Source organism: Leptopilina boulardi, unplaced genomic scaffold (genome assembly GCF_019393585.1).
Source record: "Leptopilina boulardi isolate dan_hultmark-lab unplaced genomic scaffold, ZJU_Lbou_2.1 LbouV2_325, whole genome shotgun sequence".
Classification (NCBI taxonomy): domain Eukaryota; kingdom Metazoa; phylum Arthropoda; class Insecta; order Hymenoptera; family Figitidae; genus Leptopilina; species Leptopilina boulardi.
In genome coordinates, this window is record NW_026137891.1 from 715,776 (window position 1) to 725,598 (window position 9,823).

A 9,823-nucleotide genomic window follows, 5' to 3' on the forward strand; every position below is an offset into this window, starting at 1 on the left:
TTTTTCTTGACTACATATGTATCTTTTTCTTTTTTTTTCTTCCATTTGCAACGAATTTTCTATTTATTCGAATAATGTAAAAATCAAAGATCCATTTCTTCAAGATATCGGGATTTAATTCAATTCAAATTTTATCGGCTGGAAAAAATTCTCTTTCGACAAACTACAAATTTGAGAAATGATCATTAATCCAGATCACAATGCCAAGTAAATGATAAATTGATTTTTGCGCTTTTATTTTCTCATCTATATTTCAATTTTTATGATTAAATTTTATATATAAATAAATAAAATTAGAAGGAAAAAAAACTAAGAGATTTCGTACTATAATTTTCTAAGAATTCTCAGATCATTTGGAGACAATTCCCGTCACCAAGAGAGAAAAAAAAGAGAGCTAAGGACCAATAAAATTGCGAGGATATATAAGCAAAATTTGAAATATAATTACGATCTTGTTTTCGAGTCTTTATTCCGACAATTGTTTAATGGGCTGTCTAAACCTAAGTGGTAATTCGTAGAGTTCTTTGTTGTGACGAGCGAGGTTTTATTGTATGTTTCTTGAGTCACGACTAATGATAATAATATGTTAAGGTACAACATATAGACTGCATTATACAGCCAACCCCATGAATCCTTGATACATGTCATTAAAGCATTAAAACTCAAAGCACTTAGGATATATACTTGCAGCCATATATGCGAATGCATTTGGTTTTAATGTTTATACGAACATAGTGCATTTATATATCTATATATCTATGCATGCGTGTATATTTATTTTTCATATGGTGGTTCATCATACTTGCCTGGAATACTCATATACCGCCTTAGGCTTCCTTGATCCGAAGTTATGAGATCTCTGTATCTCGCGGGGCTCTAACATGAGAGAATGCACCAAGGAATTTTCTATGCGATTATCATTCGTCGGTGAAGATCCAACAAGAACGTGATTACGATTTTGATCCCTCACGTAGAATCTTAAACGAAAATTCAAAAAAAAAATTAGACACATGATTTTTTAAAAGATAAAAATATTAATTTTGATTAAAGATAAAAGATTTTGATTAAAATATGAAAAAACATTATTCTAAACGCTAAACTAGAAAAAAATATATATTTACATGATATGATGATTTTAAAGAATTACAGAGTCTAATTTAAAATTAGATTAATATGTACATTAAAAAAAAAACTAAAAATTAATATTATTTAAATATTACTTAAAATTTCGATTAAAATTAATTATTAAAATATAAATAGAGGAAATATATGACATTCCTAACGAAAATAAAGGATATACCGGCATTCCGTTCGTGCGTCACAAAGACTACCTACGTCTTTTTTCTTAATTAATTATAAAATCAAAAAATTCATTTTCCCCACAGGAAACACAAAAAGATCTGAACATATTTTTTATTCTACAACTTTGAGAAATTGTAAAGTCTATAATTTATTCATCATGACGTTCGAAAAATTTTTAGTTGATGTATTTCGATTAAAATTAATATTAAAAATGAAAACAAATATTTATATCACATTAAAATTCACTATAAATTATAAATTAATAATTTAACGAAACAAAAAATAAAAGTAAGAAAAAAAGAAAGGCAAACAATATTTGAAAAATGAGATCTTTTGCATTTTTTCAATTTCTCTGTTATTTTGTGATTAGAGATTATATTTCGACTCTAATTTATAATAATATATATTGATGGTTGAACGATAAAATTTTAATTATTTAAATTCTGAACTATTATTCAAAGATATTTAGTATATAGAAGCTGAAAGGAGAATCGAATTTAAAGAATAAAATAATTTTCGAGAAAGGATTAGTGTTTCAGAGAATTGCGATGAGGATACAGGACTTTCTAACCGTGTTGTACACACATGCGAAGAATGATGGACCGCGTATTTCGGGAGCCATCACATATATATGTTCTCACATGTATACACATGAACGGACAATATAAAGGCACGCGTTATCCTTGGTTATTATTGCCCGAGCAGTAAATAATCTGCCTTTGGCCTCCATCTAGGCACTATATAGATATATATATATACAATATATACCTCTTCTCTTTTTCTTATCTCTCATCCCACAATATACCACCCCAGCCACCCTCATCATCTCATTCGCCATGCTATCTTTTGCAATCTTTTATCAGCCGAAACGAGTTTCCGATTATTTATCACGTTGTGCTTTTTCAACTGCGACATTCTAAAGGGCAAGATGATGAGGGATATGAAGATGAATAAAAATCTTAAGCAGAGCATCGTGCTTTCAAATCGAATTAGATATGCTTAAATTAATCCTCATATATAGGTATACCAAAAACTTTAAAATTTGCCTAAGGGTGGAAAAAAATCCTCTAATTATTTTTTTCTCCCATTAGAGCACGATTACAACATTTTTTTTTAACTAGAAAATTTTTTTTCCTTTTTTTCCTAAATTATGTTAAGTTTGATTAAAATTTTTTCGAGTCAATTTTAAAAATCAAGCGAAAAGAATGAATTTTTTTAAAAAAATATTTTTTCCCTCGGTCCAACTACAATGTAGTTATTAAGAATGAAAAGAAAGCGAAAATGAAGAAATACCTCAAGAAGAAAATAACTATCAGGACGAAAAAAATATTATAATTAAATTACCGTGAGTGAGCCCTATATAATTAGGGTTGAGAAACAAAAAATTCAAAAAGTTGCAAAAACTAGAAAAAGTGCGTAAGCCCAGAGGGATGCCTCTTATATATTGAAGGAGCTACACTGTGTTTACGCTCTATCAAAGATCGTACACAACAGTTGTAAATTACCACGTGTCGAGGCAAAATGCCCTCTTTCACTATCACTACTATAATGATAAAAGGAGTATAGGCTCACATGTTCACCATTATTGTGAATGCATCATACACACATACATACATGATGATGAATCATTGGTCCAAGAAAAGACGCGTGTGTTTAAAAACCAGCCAATCGGATCCTTTCTTTCTCTCTCTCTCTCTTGTATATTCTTCTTCTTTTTTTTATCATTATTTTTCTTTTCCTTCTCCTCGCTGCTCTTCCTTTTTTAAAAAAATTTTTTTTTCTTGTTTGCTCGCACTTTCTCGTATCGTTTCTTCTTCCATTTCTTCGTCGCTTTCGTATATGTATGTATACCAAAGGCCCAAAAGACGCTCTTTTAAAGATGATTTTATATTCATTACGACGTCGTTAACAGTCTAAGAACCTTATAATAAATTGATCTCAACCCTCAATTTTTATCGCAAATTCATCGAGCATATGTTTTCTTATCGAAATTGACCATGACGTGTTTCGAAAAGAAAAGAGACTGCATTTGTTATTGAAAAAAATCAATCGTTAATGGAGACTTAAAAAAAAAAAAATTCGAATTCTTTATTTAGCTGACAATAATGGAATGATAATATTTACTGATTCTTGTGGAATTCGAATAGTTTTAAAAAGAAAAACGTTATTCACGAAAAATGTAAGGAAATAATAATAGAAATTATTTTCAATTAAATAATAATAATTAATTATCTAGTTCTAATGTATTTTTAAAAAAGAAATCGAAGTTATCTTATATATGATGAATTTACTCACCAAGATTTCGCAATATGTAGTCCATGAGTGCGTCAACCTCTTTATATCTATTTTTGCAGATAGTAAACTTCTATAGACAAGGACGTCTCCATCATGGCCACGAACAGGACCTTGCCCAACTTATATAGCCAACTTTACATCTCTTCCGCCGCAAGTTATATATACCTAGAATGCAAATTATCCTTTAAAATGTATATTTACTCTCTTTTCAATTTTAAAATAACTACTAAAATAATAATTTTATCGTTGAATGATCAAGATGATACGAGAGTCGATTCAAGTTTCCCAACTATATATACAATATATAAAAGTATCTTGCTCTTCTCTTTTATTAACGATCTTCGTTATAAATTTAATTAAGATGATAACGAAAATTGCCATCTCTTTTTATACATATTTAAAATAATGTTTTTTTAAGTAGTCAATTGAATATATAAACATTCATATTTACTTTAAAGGTGTTTTTAAAACGAAAAATTATTATAGAAAAATAGAAATCTTATGCTATAAAATAATATTTTTATGTAGTATAAAATTTTCTAATATTTTACACAATTTTATAATATGATTGTAATTTTTCCCTAATAAAGTTAACTAAATATTACAATATTAAGGAAATGTTAGATAATAAATTAAAAAATCTTTTTTTAAAAAAATAATTGATTAAAAATTACAATCATGTATATTATTCACATTTTTTCAAATTCAAATTAAAGTTTTCTTAATATAATCATAATATTTTCAAGGACTTGTAGCTTCTCATTAAATCATATAATTTGAATTAAACTCGTCTTCAGCATAATAAATCAGGTTGAAGATGATGAAAAAAAAAAATTCGATATAGGTAAAATACCAAATGCTACTTAATCGAATCTCTTTATCTTCTGACTAATCCAGAGTGAGTCAGTTTTACTCACGGGCGTATTAATATATATATATATATATATTTTGCTCGTCTTTGTTTCTCTCTCATAAAATCAAAAGAAGATGGTAACCCAAATGTGGGGGAGGAAAGAGAAAGGAATATATCGTGAATTTCAAGCCACTATATATATATATATATATATATATATATATATATATATATATATATATATATGTATATCGAAAGACGAGTTCGATCCTGCATCCCGCGTGTTGAGACACGCTTCGCTCAAACTGTATTCAACGGTTTACTCCTTGGAACAAAAAAGAAAAAAAAAGAAATTTTTAAGAGACAAGAGGTTAAGGAAGGAAAGAAGCTGGAGAGCGAAAGAAAAAAAAAACGAGAAAGAGAGGTGAGCCCTCAAGGAGTAGGCGCAGGGCCGACGATATTATGGTTCCACGTGTGTTCATTTCATGCGAGACACTGAAAAACAAATTTTAAATTCAAAATCTTAAAAATATCATTATACGAAAAATGCCACAAAAAATATTTTTATTTTTCAATACGAAATATAGATTTTTTCTTTTTGCAAAAACAATGAAAACCAAAATTACGTCACAGTCTTATGTTAATTATTTCAGAGATTTTAAAAAAAAGTAGCACAACTTAGTCTACATGATTATTTCTAAGTATAGAAAAATAATTTTTAATTATTGTCGTCACTTCGTTTCTATCGTTTGGAAAAGAAACAAATTAAGAGAGAGATTTTTCAAAAGAGAAACGAGGTATGAGGGATAAAATATTAAAAAATATTTTAATTGTTTCCTCTTGTTCATTACACTACTGGAGAGGACGAAAGAGAGATGAAGAAAGGAAAGATTGAGAGGAGCAACAAAACGACGAAAAAGAAAACAGCAACTCTAGAGTGTGTGAGAGAGAGAGAGGAAAGAAAGAGTGGAAAAGAAGAAGATGTGGACGAAGAGGTAAAGGAAGAGGTAGTGGTTTAAGGTGTAGGGGAACTGACGTTGATTGACGCCCTCAATTTTTATTAATTTCTATAAACTCCAATAGTTCGTCTCTAAATTCGACTTTAATTTCAAAGTAAATGCCGTTTAAAATAATTAGCAAAAAAAAAAAAATTAATGGAACAATTTATTTTCATTATTTTTAATTTTTTCATTTAATTATTATAATTTATTATTTCAAAAATTTAAACCTTAAAAATATACTTTATTTCAAATTTTTCACACTTTTTGCGATTATAGAATTGCAAGTACCAAAAATATGTTTTTCTCTTTTTTTTTAATATTTAACTATTTATGCTAAAAGTCTCGAGACGCAAATTAGCATATGTTACAACCCTGCAGAACAACAAATTTATTTCTTTTGCCTCTTAAATTTACTGTTACTGGTAATAACTTACCATTCATGCCACTATTATGGACCACCCGCCGTAAATGTAGTAGCTTCCATATAGCTAAAGTTACAAACATGATACGATAATTTTTTTATTTGACATTTGACAAGAAAAAATTATTGTTCTCTTATATGGCCCTCTTTAATTATTTTTTATTTTGCCTTATTATAAAGGTTAATTTTCTTCGTGCAATTACGCGTTAAAGAAAAGAGAAAAGTAATTCTTTTAAATATATTATAAGACTAGAAGCTTTTAACGGTCATGAAGCTGCACGCAGTCATTAATTTTTAGGTTTTATTCTCAAGTTGAAGAGACGAGAAAGGAAATCGTTAAAAGCCACTAATGATGTAAAAAAGTCGTGAATGTAAGAAAGGATATCAAAGAAGGATAATTTATACGATAAAGAGGATTGACGACTTTAAAAAAAAACTCATCTTAACCTAACAATGGAACCCTTTTAAATTTTTGTTGTTTTTTCACATTGATTGATTATTATGCATATATTGTCAGAAACCGATTAATATCAAAAAGAATGAGTTCTATATTCATAGAATGTAGAATTAATTCAGATGTTAAATAGCGAGAAGAAATTATAGTACTTACGACTGAAAGTTCATCACGCGTCTGATACGTATCAAATTTTCACATCATTTTTTTTTTTATTGATTTTTACTAATTTGCTGGGTATAAGTAGTTGATTTATTAGTCAATAACAGTAGAAGAAATCAAGTCACATGTATATCCAAAAAAAACTCAAGATAAAAACGTATAAAATGACACAATTAAACCGGCACAGAGCAGCATTTCCGCCATCTTTGTTATGCAGTAACGCCAAATCACACCGTACGACAATTATCGACCAACAATCGATTAATAATATCGTCGGACGACATTAGCAAGGCTACCAACTGTCCCAGAGCACGAAACTTATTTATACCACATATTTCTATTTATAATATAAATATCTTTTATTGTCTATCAATATTCCCCCTCGATCGAATTATTCAACATAAGTCATTGTTATATTCACTCTTTTACTTTATCGTCCAAAAATTTTAAGAATAATCTAATCAATTTTTTCTCCTAATAAGATGGCTAGACTGTGCTCGGGATATCAGTTGTCTGTACTAATTCCCTCATTAATATATAGAAAAAAAAACTTCAATTTGTTTAAATAATATAAAAAATTCAATACTAACCACAAATTACTTCTTTCTTCCATTTATGATCCTACAATACATAATTAATCCACTTGATATCATAATGGGCTTATCCATTCTTCAACATTAAAAGTGGTTGCCCAGTCCCAGCAAGGAATAAATGTTAAAAAATTTTTTTCAAGCTGCGCAGATGTTGCCTGTTGAAGAATCTACTGCTCACTGAAGCTCTCGTAAAAAACAGCCTATATTTATAGACATTATCCACATAATGCGATTATACAATCCTCAACATTGGAAGTGATTGTCCAGTCCCAGCAAGGAAGAAATGCTAAAAATATTTTTTTCAAGCTGCGCAGATGTTGTCTGTTGAAGAATCTACTGCTCACTGAAGCGCTGACTTTTTTTTGAAAAATATATTTATTGTTCATAAAATACACAGTTAAGTTTACAAAAGAAACATTATAAAATATATAAGCTATCGTTTCGGGTACGCAGTTCTCTTAGGAACTTTAACCCCAGTAAATAAAAATCTCTGATTTCTTATTTATATTTTTGATTTAGATCGGTTATGATCGTTAGTTAAAATAATATTTATTTAAGTAAAAATGTTAATAAAAAACTTATTATTAAGACTGAAGCGCTGATAAAAAACAGCCTATATTTATAGACGTTGGCTACTAGTGCGCCCGGCCAATCAGCGTCTAGTTGTCGCAGAGAGTGGCCCGTCCAATCAGCGCACGGCAGCCAGAGCCCCAGTATCGAGCCGAGTATAAAATAAAATTTCTCCACCGCGCACACTCATTCCCATCTTGGACGTCTTGAAGGAAGGATTCACGTCGCTTCGAAAAATTTTTTTAAATATTTTTAATTCAACAATCATTGACTTCCCCCACTTGTTAGCAGTTGAAGAGGAGAATTTATGAACAAAAGAAAAAAGAAGTGCTTTTAAACACCTAGAAATTCAATGATATAGGTATGAAATATGAATTATTTTTTATTTTTATATCGTAAATCAAGATGTTATTGCCTGCTGTTTTACACAATCGATTTCAATTGTTATAAAAAGGGATTTTGTCGTGAATATTGGTTAATATTTTCCTATATCAGATAAAACGCAATCAAATTTTAATGAGAGTTATCAAATTTTATTTATTTCTAGGGAAGTTAAATTAGTTTTTGCTTTAATATGTTTAATAATAGTCATATTGGTAAAAGTGAAAAGTTTAGTTTTTTGGAATCTTTGGTTGGCAGTACGGCTCATTGCAAAAGGCGTCGTCAAAAAGTAGGAGATCCATATTTTGTTCGTCTAAATTTCATCTTATAGTATTTTTTTAATCCAAAACGTTAATTACACATATTTCATTGTAATTAAGTTCAAATTTGTCTAAATTATCGAAAATTTATAAAAGTTTCATGACAGGAAAAAAGAAAATTTAGTATATTTCGATAAAATTTTTTGACGCGGAGACCTAACCCAAAAAGTTTAGCATCGCAATGTTAAACAAGATAATACAGGTAAATGTATAATGCAAATCGTATTAATATAAAAATTTTATTTTATGAATAATTAATATAAAAATAGTAAATTAAACGAATAAAAAAATCAAGCTTTTATAAGATAGGAATTTTTTTTTTCATGTTAGAGATTTCTTTTCTAATAAGACGTTATTCTGCTTATCAGGTGATAATTTAACAAAGATATTTCTTTTATCGACGTGTGTTGCAAAGTTGGACAATATTTTTGTTTTTGCAACCGTTATATATTCATTTTAGGTCACGTGACCAATGAGAAATTCACTTCCCAGTGCTAAAAATTAAGTGTCAGGTTTAGAAGTCTCAAGTTTCTCAAATATAATCAAAAATAAAAGATATCGTCATAAATATGTAATAATGATCAAATATTGAGGTAAAATTTCAGCCACAGTAAGTATAATATATTCTCCCATTATTCTCTATAGCTAATTTGTAAAATATATTTGCATTTAATTAAAAAGAATTCAATTTTTTTATACTAATAAAACGAAAAAAAATTTATAAATTAAATTGTATTTTTAAACGTATTTTATTGTAAAATAATTACATACACTGAGTTTAACTTGACATATTTTTCGTTTCATTGAAAAATATAAACTAAATCATTTTTTTGCTGCCAACAAATTATATATTGAAAAATTACAACAATTTTTGTTTGTAATTTTTATCTTTAATTTATATTTTTTTTTTCTTTAAGAAAATATTGTAGCCCTGCATTTCTTTTTGGTAAATTTATTTCATTGCATTTTAATTACATTATTTTATAAATAGAAAAAAGTTTTTAGGTTATATTAGTAAATTCAGTGCAATTTCAATTTTATGTGAAACAAAAAGGTGAATTTAGTATAAAATTTGTTTTAAATTGGGAATAAAAATAAAAAATTTTGTACAATTAAAATCCAAATCAATGCAGCATCAAAAATTGTTTAATATTATTTTGCCAAAAAAGTAATTTTTTTCTGAAAATCAAAAATATCGCCTTACTGCATCTCAACTAAAATATAATTATTATTAGTTTTGTTATCACAAATATTAATTTTCTCTCAACTAAAATATAATTATTATTAGTTATATTATCACAAATATTAATTATTTTCTCTCAACTAAAATATAATTATTATTAGTTATGTTATCACAAATATTAATTATTTTCTCTCAACTAAAATATAATTATTATTTTTTTTTTTATCAAAAATATTAATTATTTTCTTTCAACTAAAATATAATTATTATTATTTTTGTTATCACAAA

The 9,823-nt window shown here is 27.7% G+C and overlaps 1 long non-coding RNA gene across 1 annotated transcript; it reads right to left on the reverse strand.

The window, feature by feature from the left end:
• Positions 1 to 767: 767 nt before the first annotated feature.
• Positions 768 to 7,405, reverse strand: LOC127284462 (uncharacterized). The gene is made up of 3 exons (XR_007843484.1): positions 6,483 to 7,405; positions 3,598 to 3,762; positions 768 to 977 (listed from the first exon to the last, which is right to left on the reverse strand). It is a non-coding gene; the product is annotated as an uncharacterized LOC127284462 (long non-coding RNA).
• Positions 7,406 to 9,823: the final 2,418 nt, after the last annotated feature.